This window comes from Mauremys reevesii, linkage group 1, assembly GCF_016161935.1.
Source record: "Mauremys reevesii isolate NIE-2019 linkage group 1, ASM1616193v1, whole genome shotgun sequence".
Taxonomy (NCBI): domain Eukaryota; kingdom Metazoa; phylum Chordata; order Testudines; family Geoemydidae; genus Mauremys; species Mauremys reevesii.
Window position 1 is genome coordinate 93,739,661 of NC_052623.1, and position 20,531 is coordinate 93,760,191.

Sequence of the window (20,531 nt, forward strand, 5' to 3'; positions counted from 1 at the left end):
CCCACGCAAGGTGTCAACACAACTTAAATCTTCTCTTCAGCTCTATTCTGAATGTTTCAGTAGTGTGAGGGCCTTCTGTTGGCCCTCTGCATAGGCTTGAATTTCACCCGTGTTGCATAAAATACAATTATATGTCATAATTAAAATAATAGTAAGAATTAGGGGTGTTGATTAATCACAGTTAACTCACGTGACTAACAAAAAAAATCATGATTAAAAAAATTAGTCGTGATTAATCACAGTTTTAATCACACTGTTAAACAATAGAATACCAATTGAAATGTATTAAATATTTTGGATGTTTTTCTACATTTTTCAAATATATTGATTTCAATTACAACACAGAATACAAAGTGTACAGTGCTCACTTTATATTATTATTTTTATTACAAACATTTGCACTGTAAAAGTGATAAACAAATAAATAGTATTTTTCAATTAATCTTTTAGAAGTACTGTAGTGCAATCTCCTTGTCATGAAAGTGCAATTTACAAATGTAGTTTGGTTTTTTTAAACATAACTGCACTCAAAACAAAACTGTGTAAAAGTTGAGCCTAAAATTCCAAAAATTCCAATTCCAAGTCCTACTTCTTGTTCAGCCAACCACTAAGACAAACAAGTTTCTTTACATTTACAGGAGATAATGCTGCCCACTTCTTATTTACAAAGACACTTGAAACTGAGAACAGGCATTCTCATGGCACTTTTGTAGTCGGCATTGTAAGATATTTACATGACAGGTACGCTAAACATTTGTATGCTCCTTCATGCTTCAGCCACCATTCCAGAGGACATGCATCCATGCTGATGGTGCTTGCTAAAAAAATAATGTGTTAATTATGTTTGTGACTGGGGGGAGAACTGTATTCCTCCTGCTCTGTTTTACCCACATTCTGCCATATAGTTCATGTTATAGCAGTCTCGGATGATGACCCAACTCATGTTGTTCATCTTAAGAACACTTTCACTGCAGATTTGACAAAACGCAAAGAAGGTACCAATGTGAGATTTCTAAGGATAGCTAAAGAACTTGATCCAAGGGTTAAGAATCTGAAGTGCCTTCCGAAATCTGAGAGGGAGAAGGTGTGGAGCGTGCTTTCAGAAGTCTTAAAAGAACAACACTCCAGTGCGGAAACTACAGAACCCAAACCACCAAAAAATAAAATCAACTTTCTGCTGGTGGCATTTGATTCAGATGAGGAAAACGAACATGCATTGGTCTGCATTGTTTTGAATCGTTATTGAGCAGAACCTGTCAGCAGCATGGACGCATGTTGTCTGGAATGGTAGTGGAAGCTAGGGTGACCAGATGTCCTGATTTTATATAGACAGTCCCGATTTTTGCGTCTTTTTCTTATATAGGCTCCTATTACCCCCCACCCTCTGTCCCAGTTTTTCACATTTGCTGTCTGGTCACCCTAGTAGAAGCATGAAGGGACATATAAATCTTTAGCACATCTGACACGTAATATCTTGCATTGCCGGCTACAATAGTGCCATGCAAACACCTGTTCTCAGTTTCAGGTAACATTGTAAACAAGAAGTGGCCAGCATTAAGTCCTGCAAATGTGAATAAACATGTTTGTCTGAGTGACTGGCTGAACAAGATGTAGGACTGAGTGGACTTGTAGACTCTAAGGTTTTACACAGTTTTATTGTTGAATGCAGTTTTCTTTGTACATAATTCTACATTTTTAAATTAAACGTTCATAATAAAGAGTTTGGCTACAGAACGTGTAATGGGAGAATTGAAAAATACTATTTTTTTAGAGTGCAAATATTTGTAATAAAAATATCTGTCAAGTCAGAACATTAAGGTTAAACACCCTAAGGTTGCCCACTCAGACTTAGTTTACCCATCTTATACATATGTATTATAATACAGTCTTTAATTACATGATTACACACTATTTTTTTCTGGATGACCTCTGTCTCATTCAGTGTACAGGGCTGAGTCAGGGTTGTGCCTGTATGACTCCACCATCATCTGCTGCAGACTTTGGAAAGTGTGTAATGAATGAGACAAGGACTGCACTATAAAAAAGTGGTCTCGTAGTTCCCCAGCCTGATCCTATTCCCTTCCACACCCCCTGCTCGTCTCCCCTCTGCATTCCAGTCACACTCTTTCATCCTCTTGCTGCCTGGAAGCCAGTAGCAGGTCCACTGAGAGCACACCCTGCTCCCATTTGTGGTTTGCAGTGCCACAGAGCCTCCTGGCAGCAAGGAGGAGCAATTCTCGAAAAACAAAAGTCCATCTCAGTCCTGGGCTTTATTTTTTCGAACCGGTTCTATCCTTGGCTCCTTACGGGGTTTGTGATCAGGGTTGCTTCAGTGGGCAGGACCTTCACCATCCTCTTTTAGGTTGGGATTGGATCAGTTGCGTATATCTTGAGTTGGGGTGGAGAGGAGGGTATTTAACCTACATCACAAATCATCATGTCAGGTGTGAACAGGTAGCTTTGTGAGTCATTGGCATAAAAATGGTAGCTGAAGTCATGGGAATATATTTGGTCTCTCAGGCAAAAGATGTAGAATGAAACAAGGAGGGAGCAACTGAGTGCTGTGCCTGCTTCATAGCAAATGGCTGAGTGGACCCATGGGACAGCTGATGAGTGAAAGATGTTGAAGGAGAAACCAGCAAGATCAGAGGAGACCGGAGAGAGGAGGGATATGTGAAAGCCAAAGGAGGTGAAGATATCAAGGGCATGATTGCCCGTGTCAAAAAGCAGCCAAAAGAGCAAAGATGATAAAGGAGAAGGCTCTGGCCAGGAGACATCATCTTTTTCAGTGGAGAGGGCAGTAGCATGAGGAGAGAAATCAAAGCAACTGTTATATATACCACATTGTCTATGAGTTGACGTATATAAGGGAGATGAGGTAGTACCTGAATAGGTATATTGGGTCAAGGGCTTATTTAGACACACATATACCATGTTTACATTGGAGAATGGTGAGGAAGGTAGTGGAGCAAGGGACACTATGGGCATTAAAGAGATACGCTCACTAGGACAAGTGGAGGAGTTAGGGGAAGGAAACAATAAGAAAATGTGGTGACAAGTGAGAAAGATGAGTGAATGATAGGGAGAGGTAAGAGGAATTTACAATGAATCTTGTCAATCTTGTCTTATTCAAATTTTTTAGTTGCAAAGGGATTCTTTCCCCCAATCTCACACTGGTGTAAAACCAGTGTAACTCAATTGACTCACACTGGTTTTAAGTAATTGTTGAAGTGAGTTCAGTCCCAATATTATAAAGAGAAGTAAACTTAACATATTAAAGAAAAACATTAAATTCCTATTAGTTTAGTTTTAGTACATATTAGACAGACTCTGGCCACTGGTCCTCAATTTACAGGCTGTGGAGGAGTAAAGAAGGTACATCTGTCTAGGGTGGATAATCTCTCCTTCTGCAACAAAACTGAAGCTTGATAACCACTAATTTACTCCTACATATATGTAAAATTTCCTTCTGTGCACTAAATGAGTCATAATACATGATAATTCAAATGATTAAGACACCTACTGCTTGTTGGTTTTCTATGGTGGCCAGAGATCTGACTCAGACACTATTACATTTTCCTTATAGATTCCTGTTATTTTCACAAATAACTATAAAAGGCTTCACATACAGTATGCCAGCAACAACAAAAATGAAACTATTCTATACTAATTCAAATATAATTAACTCTCTGCATCCTGCTAACATGCTGGTTAAGGGCTAGATTGAACCTTTCATCTCATGTGTGAATATGGGGCAGCACATAGCTGCACTGTCCTAGGAGGAGCACCAGGAAGGAATTGTGCCTCTGACACTTTCCCTTTTCAGATAGAATTCCTCTGGAGCTTCCTTTTTAGCACCAAGTGGGGAGGATGTTGTGGCAGTCCTTCGCAAGACAGAGGTTATCCCCCATGATGTGTAGCAAACTCTGTTTCTACACCATCTTCTTATTCATGCACTGAAACTATCAAAATCCTGCTTCATGCCTGGCCTCAAGTGTGGATCTGGAATCTTTTCAGAGAAAACTACCACATAGGTCCTAGATTTATACTTTTTTTTCCCCTAGTAAGCTAAACTTTGCTTCCAGGACTGCTGTTCTGCACCTTCCTACGTTATTGGTACCTGTATATTCCACAGCCACAGGCTCCTCACAAGCACTCACTAGAAATCCATCACTTTCACATCTGGTAGGTATGATATTGGATGTTCTTATGATCATCGTGTGGTTGTTGTCTACCCCACACAAGGCCCGAGCAGGTAAAAAGGGCCAATCAGCCCTGCAGCAGTCTGCTCCCGCAGAAGAGTTAGGGCTGATAAGCTCTAATTGATGATGAAACCCAGTGGGATGGGGGGGAGGCTGAATTACTATATAACTAGGATGTAGAGAGCAAGACTGGGTGGCAGGAATGAACTCTGCTGTCACTTAGGACAGAGGAGGGGAATTGGCAACAAAGAAGGAAGAGTTTAAGGGGAGTAAGACCTAGGATCCCTCCTGAGAATACAGACCCTGGCAAAAATCTTAGTGTGGATGAAATAGCTGCAGGGAGCAGAGGAAGCTTCAGTGTAACTCTGGAAGTGGGGAGGCAGAAGATGGGTAGGAAATGTTGGAAGGAGCCCAGGGAAACAGAAATAAGGTTAGAGATTGTGTAGACTGTGGTAGCAGGGCATAGGACCCTGGGCGGGCCCAGGTTCCCCTACCAACCACTGGTGAAGTGTCATAGTCAGGGCAGTGGATAGGAAAACTTCCTGAGATAGTTTGTCCAATGTGACTTTGAAAACTATAGTGACCTGGCTGGAAGGCCAAACCATGATGATGGAATACTGAGACATGAAGACACAGTAACCTGACTCTAGAAAGAGAGAGGCAGAGTCCACAGGGTGAGGAACAGAAGAAGGGGCTGTTGGACTGGTCAAGTGTTAATCCGGCAGAGAAGCTAGAAGTGAACACCCCTGAAGTGAGTAGTGAACCCTACTCTCTTTCTGTTCCTCCAGTTCAGCAACCATGTTCTCCAGATACTGCATTTGGGCTCTGAGGTCCAAGACATGGCTGCACACATTGATTACTTGGCTACAGAAAAGCTGTCTAACATTCTGTACTTCCTGTGGTAATGTGGATAGCCCCTTCTCTAACTAACTTGCTACTATCTACCTCCGTAGTTTAAATCTGGGATCTTTACTCAATGGCAGGATATTAGTTTGAATTAATCATTATCTTTAAGTTAGAAGATCAGATTTTGGAGGGATGTGTATGTGTGTTTAATAGATTTACTTCACTTAAATCCACGAGTAACTAATTAGGAAACCTACTTTCCCGCAGTGTTTAACATCTTGAGCTCAGTCTCTCACTGACTCTTGCCCTATCTCTGGGGCTCAACTCTGTTTTATCAAATTTTTCCACATTTTGCAAGACAGTCTGAATTCTCCATCCTTTGTGTTCTGGTCTTGGGCATCTGGAAACACCAAAAATTATCTAATACTCCAAATTATCCACTCTTCTAAAGCTGGCAACTTTTGCCAAAATGCCTTTACAAATATAAGAATTATTTGCATTTTGTCATTTTGGGAATTTAAGAACTCTTATATCTGCTGCATCAAAGCAGCTGCTGGCATGTTCCAATATGTTTGTGATTCTATAGCTATAGACATTCAATTTATTTCATATTTGCTTTTTGCTCTTAGCATAAACAAAACACACACTATAATGATCTGAAGAGTTTCTTCATTGGAAGTTCCCTTGAAAAAAATTGTATAATTCTGATTTGGAGTTCAATAACTATTTCTGCCAGTATAGGACTCAGATATTCTAGAAAATACATGGCTGATCTTCTGAAAATCTCTGTATTTCCCCCACTTTGCATTTGGGTGCCATGGCTTTAATTCACTTGGTATTTGGGAACTTGAGAATTATAGTGTCAGACACATAAATACAGACATTGGGATTTATGGTACAGTATTATGTAATCAAATTATGCATTGAATAACTCTTAATATATTCTTATTAATGTTAATCTTTTACCAGTATGTTACAGTTTATATTTAATACTAGATTTTTTTTAAAAAAATAGACAATTGCTTCACTACATGGCAAATACACCATTAACAATTGTTAACCTTTTATTAAAGGTCCAGAGAAGAAGGGGAAAAGACATTTAAATAATTTCAAAAGTAATGTATTAAATAAGGCTTTTAAGTTTCCCTTATTGCCTTTAGCTGTAGAGAGATTTTATAATTTAAACAAACAAACAAACAAACAAACAAACAAAAACTTTGTCTGACAATCTCAGATGGCCAGTAGATGGTATTAAAGATGGCAATAACTGCTTGTTTCGGGGGAAAGAGAAAGGTAGTTGAGATGGGCTGGAGCTGCAGTTGTTGGATCCCATTTTTCTGAAGACAAACATATAAAAGAGGAGATAAAAGAACAGCAAAGACAGAAAATGCAGCTTCTGTGTCTGATACTGACTTTGAGGGCATGTCTAGACATATGCCTTGTGTACACTCTACGGGCCAATACTGGAAGGTTGGCAACCCTACTTGGCATGGACAGGTCACATAGCATCTTCCCTGCTGGATATGGCAGCTCCCTACGGCAAACATGGTCCCACCTGAAGTATACCAGAGTTGTTGGATCGGCTGGGTTTGTTTCTTTAGCTTATGTAGATGTGGCCTTGAGGTTCTCCTCCTGCTCACCAACTGAGCAGCTCCATCTGATAAGGAGATGAACTAGGAGGAGTAAGGAAGACATGTTTAGGGAGGTGATGCAATTGTCTGATACTGCTGATACAAGCAGAGATCCTGGAGAGAGGCTATCAATTAAAAACTGAGAATGGATAGCCAGGAGAGGAAACAGGGACAGGAGCAGATGATACAACTGCTCTGGGACCAAATGGGCATGCCGAGGTCTCTGATTGTGCTGCAAGTGGAACACATCCATGCTCGCCTCCCCATGCAGCCCATTCAGAACTGCCTTCCATGCCCTCCACAAACTCCCCACACACATTCCTCGCATGTTCCTGGGACACCTCAGTATCCCATGCACTCCACCCCCTCGGGACATGTTTCACTATGACATCTGGACATACACCTGACTGTGAGAGCCTCATTGTAAAAAGTGCTCTTCATTGTCATGTCCTCCTTACTTTCACAAATGTTATGCAGAGCACAGCAGGCTGCTAGGACCATGGGAATATTTTCATCATTGAGGTCTAGCCTGCCAAAAAGGCAGCACCAATGGCCCTTTAATCTGCCAAAGGCACATTTAATAGTCATCCTGCACCAGCTGAGCCTGTTGTTAAGGCAATCCTTGCTGCTGTCAAGATTTCTGATATAAGGCTTCATGAGTCATGGGAGCAAGGAGTAAAAGGGGTCTCCCAGGATCACAGTTAGCATTTCCATTCCCCAATTACAATAGTCTGTTCTGGAAAGAAAGTCTCTGCTTGAAACTTTCTGTACAGGCCAGGGTTCCTGAAGATACGTCATGTGCCTTCCCTGACCATTATGCAGTTTTCTTCATCCCATCATTCCGTGGGCTTCCTAGTATGTTCTGTGCTGCTTTTCAACAGCCCCTGTAAACTGTGGGTGGTATCTTGGGATCAGCAGTGTGGCCCAATGGACTAAACTCAGAACTTCTGACTTCTAATCTAACTCTGCCACTGCATTGCCTCTCCGCTTCACTGTGTTCATTAAAAACCAGCAACATAGGAATACTAATATTAACTTACAGTACCTCCTAGGTATATTGTGAAAATTCACTGGCATTGTTCAGTGAAAATGTCAAGTGGTACAAAAGTGCAGAGAATTATGGATGGGATTTTCAAAAGTGCTCAGCATTAGCCTATGTAGCCTTTTATTTTATTTAAAGTGAATTTAGTGATGTTGTATTACAACACCATGGGTTCAGAGCTGGTTGCTAAAGTTTCAAGCTCAATAGAGTGAAAATCACCTCTGGTACTTGTCTCAAATTTGGAAACTTTAGGAACACACAAAATCCAAATATAATGACCACAGACACAACCACAAGGACAGCCTTATCTGTACTACAAGCTATATTGAAGTAATAAGTAAAGTTACAATTACCCATGCATAGAGAAATCCTACAGAAACCACTGCAACATTTATAACTGTAGTCATGCTAATATGCTAAAAGATATTCTAAGGTCCAATGGACCTCTCAATACACAATCATCATGAGAAGGATAGTTCCTGCTGGGGTTTCCTGTTGGGTTGTCCTACTTTTACCCAACCACGGAACCCTCTTTTATATTGTAATTCTGTCTACACTTATGCATGCACGAAGGTGTCAGCCCTCTTTTCCTTATCGGTACTTCACACCTTATGAATTTACCACATTTTTCATAGGTTGGCATAGTTCCCCTTATTCTCATTAGAATCTATGCACCACATGTACCTGCGGTCAGGACAGATGTTCAAAGATGTTACAATCAGGTGTCTCATTCTCTTGGACAATACTTTTCAATCTATTGCAATCCATTTTCCATAACATCAGCTATTGGCACATCTTATGCAGCAACCTTGTGACCTCTCTGGCATAGGGTTATTCCTAGGCCACAAACTCATGTCAAACATTCTTGCATCCTATGGCCTAGTATGGCTACACTAAAATCTTACCCATCTCAGTCTGTAGGCTTTGTGTTCCAGCCATGCTTTACTTATATACCCAATGTACATTCATCACTTCTAAATACCTGTCATTCTTATACTTCTATAATCCTACAATTTAAATCTATTTAGCATATATTGATTATATATGAAATAGCATATGAATTGACCAGAACATCACATAATGCAATGATAAATGAATGATAAAATGAACTAATAGGCTTCATATAGCTCTGATCACATTGATTCTAAGTGACTGCAAATCCCAATCTCTGAGAATATTTCCTAATTATACAAAACAAAATCCATATACAAACTGAGCTATTATAAACCGTACTGAATTAAAGCAGCTGCAACGTTGTTCATTAAAACTCCAACTGCTTTCAAACTAACTCTGGTATATACTTTTTCTCTATTAGCATAGATGTTCAAAAGTACCCTATACCTTTGTATATCTAGTCTTAAATCACTTTCAAAACTATGGCAATGCATTATTGCCATACAAATTTTCTATTCACAATGTGCTTTTTTTCCCAGTTTTCACTTTAGTGTTTACTGATGTGGAAAACTTCACTCTGCATGTAAACTCTACTATAAATCCACCTGTCATCTTATTCACCGTCATTAAACTATTGAATTAACTTTAATATGTTGTCAGTGTTAACTCTATTATCAATGTTTTCATTTCATTATAATGAACTGTAGACTAAATTTGTTTTATGATCTTTCTAAATCACCTTTCAAAGCAATTTTTCAGATCAAATTAGAAATATACTGCACCATTAGATTAAGCTGTTTTGTTTCAGGCAGTGAACTACAAAACCACTTAAAACTATGTCCAAAGTGATATACAGCTGCCATTGGAAAACCACTGAGATTTTATAGGTGTCTTTTGACCCCAGTAGTAACTTGTGAGCTGTCTTAATAAGCTCCCAGATGAAGTTTCTCTTCAATTTATATGATCATACATCATCCATGATTGAAGCTGTACATAACAATTTGCTGCAGGTGCCATACTGGTACACTTTCGAACCTTACAGCTTGAGAAGCCAAAAGGTGCTTCCTCCAGTTGTGAAGTCTGAATTATTATGGTAGAGGCTTTCTCCTGTGTATCTCTTGTCGCATTTACTATAGGGCATGCCAGGGTATCAAATAGCCAAATAGTTCTGAATTACAGAATTTATACACACTACTGCCAATTTTTTCAAGCTAGCAGTCCCTCAAAGTCCCAAAAGATGAAGCTGCTTCTTTTTTCTTCTTTTTTTTTCTGTTCCTTGTCTCTTGCTCTTTAGGAAATCTAGGCAATTTTATGCAAACATCTATATTAAGCAGGCACTGCTAAGGACTCACAAGTCAGGAAATACCAACGTGTAAGTGACACTCAGCATAGTAATGCTGCTCTTTGAGTTTGCACTACAATAGGGACTTTAATTCCAAGATATTCTATTTCACACAGAATTAAAAATAAATAAATATTGTGTAGGTCAATTAAAATGTGTTTTAAAACATTCAATATCTTTCAATCAGTTATCATAACATCAATCTTTCCTTGCCCCCCTCCAGCAAGCTTACAGATACATCTGTAGCACTGCATGTACTAGTCTGTGTAACCAAGACACACGGTCTATGGGGAAAAAAGTATATGGAATGTACAGCATATTGTAAAGCAAGAAGAGCCAGGAAATTACTGCAAAAGGGTTTTTACATGCATTAGTTCAAATAACTTGAATTTTCATTGACTATATTTCTGAGCCTTTTTAGTTACTTTCATTTTGTTCACAAAATGTTAGCGGAAAGCAAAAATTGTGAATTTCTTTACTCACATGAATAAAATGGTGTGTGTGTGTCTGTGTGTGTGTGTAAGTACATGGAGAAAAGAGAGTATAGTTAAAGCTGCATGTGCAACCTTGAGCACTGGCTTTTCCAACATATAGATAGGTTGAGAGAATGCTAAGGTTGCACAGCAAAGGAAAGTGCTAGGAAAAGCCAGTGCTCAAGGTTGCACATGCAGCTTTAACTATACTCTCTCTCTCTCTATATATATATATATATATTGTGGGGAGTTTTAGTATGAATGTGAAAGTTATTCACATCTTCCTAGGGCGCTTACACCTTCAGCAACACAATCTTCACAACACAGTGGACTGTATAAATCTTATGATCCAGAAACAATTGGGACAGGATATTTGAGAGCCCGTGTAAAAAATGAAACTATAAGAAAACATCTCGACAATGTCAGTCTAAAGTGGAGTTATATGAAAAAACAATTCTATCTACAGAGATAAGACTATGTGACGGATGGCCTCATATCACACCCTTCTTAAACAAGATCCTCTGTGAGAAGATGGGAAATACTGGAAGTAACACAGATAAATAATATTGTATCATAAGATATTACATTATATTAAATAGATTAAATACATTGTGAAACAATTTAGAAAACAGAATAAGATTTTATCACTATACCAATGCATAGTATACACTTATGTTTTTTAAATGCATGTCCTATGCCATTTTGCTACATTTATTTGCCTTGTGCTGCCACAAGCCCTTTTCACCCTGGGTCATTCCACTGCTTTAACCCAGTAAATTACCATCCACCTGAATTACATTATGGTACAATACCTCCATAAAACTTGCTGTATTAAAGAGCTTTCAGCTAGTTTGCACAGCTTCAAAAGTGGTCATTGCTGACCAGGAGCAGAAAGGGCATGACCCATGTGGACTAACATACCACTATCAGACATAGCCTATCAGAACCATGGAATATACTCTGTCCTGCTGAAGCTGTTTCACTGCATATGTATAATCAAATATGCATTGGGGCACAGTGAGTGTGAGAATGACTCTGTAGTCAGGCACTCACTTGCGAGGTGGGAAACCTAGGTTCATATCCCTTCTCATCATCAGGTAGAAGTGGGGAGCCAGAGACTCCCACATCCCAGGTGAGTGCCCTAACCACTCATGGTTATGAGTAAAAGGTCATGAGGGTGGTAGCTGCTGCTTCTTTTCCCTCCCATGCACCACTGCTGTTATTGTAAGAAACAGTTTAGGAGAGAGTTCCTGACTGTGGATCTCAGGCAGACATGGCTGCCTTGCCCACCATCCCATCCATCTGTGAGAGGGGCAGGACTTATGACTCACTCCTCATCAGCATCTTACCAGTTGCAGTGAAATACAAAACACCCCATTTAAATCAGAAAGAAGTGAGATTTAATCATCCTGAAGATGGGATTTATTTGATGTCCAAGCTGCAAAATTTGATTCTTAAATCCATTTTTGACTACCGCATAATATTTGAGTCTTCTGATGCAAAACTATCTGTATTTAAAATTTGGGGTGGGCAGATCGGTAGTTTTTTTTGTTTGGGGTTTTCTTTTTTGGGAGGTGGGGGGAACTGAGGAGAGAAGTGAGAAACACCCCAACCTTTCAATCTTCATCTATCCTTTCAGCCATCTCAACCCAAAACATCATGCATTTTTGAAATTCAGAAGAGACTTTGCCCTTTCTCATCTAGAGATCACACAGTTCCTCTTCGTTTACACACACTTCTTGTCTGGTAACAGGTATCCTTGGTGAAACCAGAGAAATTCCTGCTACCTGTTACTATCTTGTATGCTCTTCAAAGATGGGCAAAACCTAACTTTTAGGCACTTAACTACCCAGTGGAATCCACAAATTCTGGGGCAGGCACCTAGGCTCCCTGTCCAATGTATGGGGAGAAATAGGCATCTCAGAATGAGATCCACAAAAGCCAGCACACTAGGTGAACAGCTGCCTAACCTAGCCAATAGCAAATGCTGTTGTTTTCAAGTTAATATACTAGATTCAATGGCACTTAAAGTTCATGGTATCAAAGTATTATTTTTTTTCCCAATCACTTATATGCATTGCACGCCAGTCTGTACTTGTGAAATACCCAATGTAAATATCATAATATAGTGAATCCTCAGAACTGAAAATCATTGGTGTGGATTTCTTTAGTTAGCAAATGTATTCACTGAAGGCATGACCCAGAGCTGATTGAAGTGGATGCCTGTCCACTGATGGACAACTGTCCATTAATTTTAATGGCTTGAGACTGGAGGAACAGGAAATCAAGTAAGAAAGAAAACAGTATTTCCAAAACAGCAAGATATTTCTCCTTCTCTAATTGAGAGTTTATTTAGAGTGGCCTTCCCTTAGCTGTGAATGAGAAATCAATTTACTATGTTTCTCCTCCTACCCCTCCAAAAGGATTGTTCTCAGAGTTTCACCCTCACTGTCAGCAGTCATTAGTGTGGTCTTGCAGGGGGTCTCTACTGCTCCCTGTCTGGCTTCCATTGATTAGTTACTGATCAGGACAGTTCTTGGACCCTGACCTCAAATTAGGCCCAGGTGTCTGCTTTGGTCTCTTTGAGCCTTATTCCTAGAGGCAGCCCGGTGCAGGGGTGTTGACCCTTCGCTGTCCTGAGTCTTTCTGCCCTTCTCCCCTCTCTAAGCTCTCTTCTTTTTTATAGCAGGCCTTATGTCCCTCAGAGGTTGCAGCTGAGGGTGCCTGCCTCCATGATTGACAGTTGTGGTAGCTGGTAGGGGTGTGGTCAGGCTGCTTGACTATAGGCAGGAGAGAATCCCCACATCCTTCTGCCTCTGCTCAGAATGGAGTTTGTAGACCACATTACACTCACTTAAGGATCAGTCATGATCCTGACTTGCACAGAAGTATAAAGCATGGATAATATTTACTGCAGTGTGTGGAGAAAATTGCCAGGCTTGTCAGAATGATGTGGAAAGGGTGCAAAGTGGTTTCATAGCAACCTCTTTGGTTGGAGCCCATGACCCTACTGAAAGGGGTAGCACAGATCATGCTAATGAGTTCCTTTCCCCACTCTCACAGTTGTGGATTTTTTTCCATTCTTCCAGTTGCAGCCACCCCTGTTGAGCGGAGATAAAGGAAAAAGGAGAGAAACAGGAATGGGGAGCTGTGCTATTCCTGCTGCCACTAATTGTGGACATGGTGGTCAGCAGAACTGGTTGTGTTATACTACTTATTTAAGGACTCCAAGGCCTGTTTCCACCTCTGAGCAGTCATAGGGATACTCTATCTACGACCTCTCCAAAAGCCCAACTAGCTCAAAATTCAGGACATGCCAGAATTAAGGTTATACAGGCATTCAGCTGTCATGTGTACATACATAAATACAGTCTTTAACTATGGGATCAGATACTATTTTGTCCCACAGGACCCTTGTTCCCCATTCAGGTCTGCTTCTTCTGTCCATGTCCTATTTGGCTGTTCCTCTGCTGTCCTTTTCCTCTCCGCTCAGCTCCTCATCCAAGTGTCCCACTCTACTCATAGCTTCTTCCAGTCTCAGTCTTATTGCCTAGCCAATTCCTGCCTCTGTCCCCAGGTTCCCTCTCCCAATCTTGCACTTTGGCTTCCCAGTTTCAATCTCTTCCCCCCACCCTGTATTCTTGGCCAGATGGTCCTCCTTTCATTTCCAAGTCCAAGTTGTTCCAACAGCTGGGCTCCTAGAATCAAAGTCCATCTATAATAATACTCTCATAAATAATATCAAAGGGATTGCTCAGTAAAACATTCCTCCTAATTTTTATTGTTTTCCATAAATTTTCACTACTCCGTAGATCTATACTTATATATTTGAACCTATTCCTCATCTACTGAATGAACTGCTTCAAGCTTGGGCTTTTTTCTGTGACTGTCCATAGTTAGGGTTGCTTTTTCATCTGTGCTGACCACTGATCTCCAGATCTCTCCTTCTCTCTCCAAATCACTGCTCTGTTTCCTCTCTGCAAATCTCATCATCAAAACTTTCTTGTTTGCTTTTATCTTTTATTGACACTAAGCACTGGTAACCTTTCTCTTATCCATCACTGCGTCCTTCCATTCTCCTGCCAGTGTAACTTTTCTGCAAGAACTTACTTGATCCTTACCACTTCTTTCATATTTTGCTTTATTTTTCTTTTACAAAACACCTGACTACTACAGCTACTGCCTGGTTCTTTGCACTGAAATTCTGGTGTGGATCTTAAATCAGATGGTCACTGAGTTCCTGCCAAGGAAGCTAGAGACTAAATCTGTAAGTCATTACTCAGGCAAGAGTCTCACTGAAATCTATTAGTAAGAACTGATTAAAAGTGAGTAAGGATTTCAGATTTGGACATTTGGATATAGCTAGTGATCAGGGAACTGTAGGTCAAAATGATGGTATCAAAGGTAGCTCTTGTTACCATACAATATCAAGCTAAAATGTAGCAGTCATGATGGCTACCAATCATCAGCATCAGTTCAGTGAACACAGGAGCGGATTGAATTCCACTACTCTGAAAGGCAAGGATCAGATTCATCAGGAGTGATTTATAACAATGCATGACACAGTATGGCATAATGAGAAGATTTGCTGATATTACTACAGTGAGATAGTCAGACACATTGGATGAATAGTTACTCAGGGTGAGAATGTGTGATGAATAGAATAAGGATCTGTCTCAAATATCTGCCTCTCTGAGTGGACGTGAACTTCCATATTTTACCTCCAAATTCCCAGCTGCTTCTAGGTGATGAAACAGCAGCAGTGGCCAGGCTAGCTGTTTTCTATCTGTGTCCAATTAGGAGGAGTTATTCTTTCCTCACGGATGCAGACTTCCCTACCATGATCTCTAGTTTGTTCTATTGAAATGCACTGCACCAAGGACAACATCTGAAATCCATTTGGATGCTGAACCTAGGGCAGAGCACAGATCAGCTTTTCACCACTTGCTATTTCTGTAGATACCACTTATTTATGGGGACAAGAACCAAATCTTAAATGTAGCACATGGCCTATGTAACTAGGCTATGTGTTGGGACATTCCACGAAGGTGCTACACCCACCTTGGCCTCCTCCTAAGCCAAGAAATATAAATAGAAAACCAGTCTGTGTAGGACTGCAGAAGCATATAGCTATACATACCAACCTCTGTGAGGGAAAGACTAGTGGATCCATCCTGTCCTTAAAACCCCCTAAGCTCGGGTGCATAATGCCCCCATAAAGGTGTGTGGATACTGATTATAGAGCCCTAGCATCCATCTCTATACAATGGACCTCCCATTTTTCTGTTGTGAGGAGGTCCTACTGGCTGGAATGGAAGAGAATAATGTGCCCAAAGTAATTTTCACTATTTGTACCTTATTTTCCTATTTAATGTTCAAGTGTGGTGGATACAAGGATTTGTGTCCGCAGAGGATCTTTAAAGGCATGCACATGATAGTAGTGGCTGCCATGCTGGGTTTGATCCTTTACTGCTTAGTTAACGCAATATTCTGTTCGTATAAAGTGTCCATAAAAATGTGGTAGATGTGACAAAGTGGTTCTTGGGCATATTTCCTTTTTTATTTCCACTTTTTTTATTTCTACTTGATATAGAGAGAGATTTTAAACAGTAAAAAAAAATGTAAATTCTGGAAGTCAATCTTTGGAGCCTTTTCCATGATTGAAAGCATAATGTAGCAGGTACTTGTCAAGATTTTTCTTGTGAATCAGCATTATGACAAGCTGAGCCCTTTCCCCCTCCTGTTTATGAATTATTTGTGAAACAATACTGATTTCTGCAAACATACTACTTATTCCTTCCCATGAAAAAACTGCAGGCTATGAGTATCCTCAGACTGTTTACTATGGTTATTCCTTATTTGTTATTCACAAGGCATCACTGGTCACCTAAGTGACATGGGTTTGTTTCTTCTTCGTGACTGCCTGACCAAAGCTTTTAAAATGTCCACATAACAAACAAATGATGACTAACACAAATGCTGTTCTTCACAAGCAAATATGAATGTTTGTATGTGTAACAGCCATTCCCCCCTCCAAAAAATTGGGTGAACACCATGCACTGATGGAAGTATTCATAGATGTGAAAATTAAGGGACACTCACATGGCTGAAATCATGTCAAACAAATGCTTTTGAAAGTTACCACTGTAGTATTCTCATTCTTAGTGTTGGTAATGTGATGGACACACTACTTTTTGCATTTGGTGTGACTGTGCAGCAGGTAAAAGACAACGGTTCTCCTCTTTATGATCTAGAATATAGTAGAAACACTCAGTTTACAGTGACAAATAAGGCAGCTGTAACATAAATAGCTGCTAGCTATATTTTGGAAGGTGATGTTTTGTTAGATAGCAGACAGCAATGAAGGAACCACTACAAACAAGCTGTTATGATTTTACAAATCTGCCAGCTATGTTTTTTATGAGTCCAAGTAGCTCTTTATGACTATAATAAAAGGAGACTAGCAGTTGTGTGTCTCTGAGGGTCTTTGGTGCAGACACTGTAATGCTGCAAATGTAATGAGGTCTGCAGGAGTTCCTTCTGTACAGCTGAGCTGCTATGTTTGCTTACTAATCTCTGCTCAATAATTCATCTCATTATCAACTTTAAACAAACTGAAATTTGCATAGAATAAATCAATCTATGTATGTTTGATTCTTGATTCATTTTAACTATTCATGTAATACCAATACTTTTAAGTTACTACTGTTGTCTTCAATTTCAGCAGTATGGGGTGAATTGCTTTTTAATTGCTTGTTACTGCATAGATAATAGTTCCCAGAAAACTTTATTATTGACCCCATATATTTTTATGAATTAAGGTTCTTCTTCTCCTCCAATCACTATTAAAGAAAAGAAATCCACACTTACACATCTTGAAATAACTTTACCAGAAAATGTATGTAATTCATATTTAGACCTGATGGGAGCGGGGGAGGTAAAGTGCATGTAGCCGGGGGAATACCTAAGTGTCCTCTGGTGGCCAGGTGTTGCTTTGCAGGCACCCTGACCCTGTTACCCCTGTTTTGTGAGCTCCTTAAGCACTCCACACAAGTTCTGTTCTGGTTCACAGCATCCTTACCTGGGGCTGATTTAATATTAAATCAAGTTCATGCAAAATAATCCAAATAATCCTCAATGAGTCCCCAACGTAAAGTGTATAATCTTAACTGAACAATTCATACTTAGCTCCGGTTCTTCTGTCACACCCAAAGGTCTTCCTCTTTCAGCCTGCTCCATCCAAAGCCACATGTCCTAGCCCTTTCTGCCTTGGCTTCCTTCTCCTGTCTCAGTCTCCCTTGTTCTTTTCCTTTCATCTTATGGGGTTGCAGCCTCAGTATGTGAGGCTATGACCACAACTTGCTGCATTTTTCTCATAATAAAGATCTATTTCCTCTCACTCGAGCCTATATCCTTAGAAAAATGCAGTAATGCTTTTTTAATGCTACCCCACTTTCCCAGTTTCTTTCACACTATATTCTTTCACCTTGAGGTATCTCAGTTCTTCATAAAGAATCTTTCTTTCTTCACAAGTCTCCCTGCATTGTCATAGAAGATGCTCAACTGTTTCTTTAACTTTGCATATTTTGAACAACCTGTCTTTGTGCACATTTGGTAGATACAAATTACCACTCAGGGCACAGTGATCTGATAGCACTTTAAATACATGTCACTTATTCTATCATAGCTGTGAAGTATAGCATTCCCCTCAAGACTAGGACATATTTCACAGGACCTTGGTCCCTTTTTCTCTTAGGTCCATATTTCTTGCCATTCCTTCTTAAGTTCTCTCTTTACCAAACTTTTGAAGTCCTGTGTACTCAGATGGATCTTTATATCAATGTCCTAATTTCAAGACATATTTTGCTGTTTTAATCTGCCATTTCATTTTCAGGTATCCCAACATGCATTGGGATCCATGCTGTTTCTACATGTATATCTAGTTATAAGAACAATATTTCGTTAATTCATTCCTTCTTTCTGAGATTCCCTTTCTAATCACCATTATATGCAATAAAGAGTCAGAGAGGACAGAGCTATAGTTTGGTGTACATCCCTTATCCAAGTCAGTGCCAACACTATGCCACCAATTCAGTCATCATAATGACCATGAAATTGGATAGTATGTATCTCTTAATTCCAAAGTGAGGGATTTAAAAAGGCCATTCCCATTCTACCCATATTGCCATCTTTAGATCCATCAGTATAGACTGGCAATGCTGACTCCATTTGCTATGGATAAACTGACAAAATGTACTGGTCTTATTTGATGGTCTTGCTCTTCCTTTTGTTTTACCATATAATTCTTAATCCACAACTGGAGAGGCAACTATATCCAACTATAGTTTGATTTCTCATTACTACAGGCTTTAATCTCTTCCATTTCTTCCTTTTCAATTGAGTCTTTTACTCACCTTTTGATCCTATTAGCATGTAGGAGCTTGTAGCATCAAGTTACATTTTATCTACTTAATTCCCAACAGAGCTTGTTTATTTGTTTAGTACTTTTATCTTCACTATTTCCATTAATCTTAGCCCAGAAGATTAAATCTAACAATTTCATCCTCATATATATATATGGGCATTTCTCTGGTAGCTACCTGTATCACACACAATGGTGTCATAATACCTACACCATGTGCAATTTGCAGAGTTTGGGCTTGGATTAGCTTTCAATTTTTAATTGTGATTTAGTATTGACTTGAAGGATTAGAATCCATAATCTAGAACTGGACTTATTAGTAACATAGACAGCATCATCAATGTGTTTTTATATGCACTCCAGTTGTTCTCAGCAATACTATTAAGCGTATACATATGATCTTTACATTTAGTCTTGGTATCCTCTATGTGACCCTTCCACATTACTTTCTTATCAAACTAAGAATTGAATATATTTCTAAGAATATAAAATGTTGAACTACAGTCGCGGCTCCCACTGGCCAATGGGGACAGCGGGAAGTGGCAGCCAGCACATCCCTCAGCCCACGCCGCCTCCTGCAGTCTCCATTGGCCTGGCATGGTGAACTGCGGCCAGTGGGAACCATGATTGGCCGACCCTGCGGATGCGACAGGTAAACAAACTGGCCTGGCCCGTCAGGGGGCTTACCCTGGCAAGCCGCATGCCAAAGGTTGCCAATCTCTGCTTTCGTAGTTCTGTTTCTCTTCTTACAATATTATTTTGCAATTTCCTTTCCTGAAACCACTTTGTACACAGGTTACAATTTCTTTTTCCCAAGTATGCTACTAACCTCTCATTGATCATTCTTTCCATAATTTTGCCCTCACGTGACGTGAGGGCAATAGGTCTATATGCATCAGGTTTTGTGTGTTACTTGCCAGGTTTACCTATCATTATAACCATCACTTGCTTCCATAACTATAGTTGATTATAATGGCAAACACATGAAACAGTTCATTGACATGTACAACCTGTGCTAAATAGCAAAGCACCTACCTTGTATAATTTGGTGGATGGAATCTTTCCATATGTGGATACAGGAATTGCAACAACAATATAGAAAGTAAATGCAGCTGGGAAATCTATAAAGAAGATGGAATGGTAAGCAATCACTTCCCTGTGCTAACTATGTATCAAAAGCAAGGTAATGATGAAAACACTGAAGGAATCCCTATCTGGAGCCTTAGAAAAACATATTGGGTACTCTTTAGAAGTAAGTGTGCTGAATATCTAAGTACCAATTGTTTAAGTGATAATTGACAGAAATTTCATGGTAATATAATGAGGGGAGTTGTAGCAACAGCTATCAAGCTTTATGTAAGATATCGAGTTTCTACAAACTCAGAAATCCAATTCTCTGGTAGAATGAAGATTGTAAAACATCAATTAAATAAGGAAATAAGGCATATAAAAAGGAGCTAAAACTACAATGAATAGCAAAGATTTAGTGAACTATAAAAGCTGTAAAGCTGTGGCAGAAAGACTTATTAAAAAGTCAAAGAAAGACTTGGAGAAAGTACGGTGGGAAAAATGAACAAAGATTCCCAGGTTTCAGAGATATATAAACAAGTTAAAAGAAGGAAGGGGTTACAGAGAAAATACAAATTTATACCTGGTCTCATAGCAAATGATAAAATTGA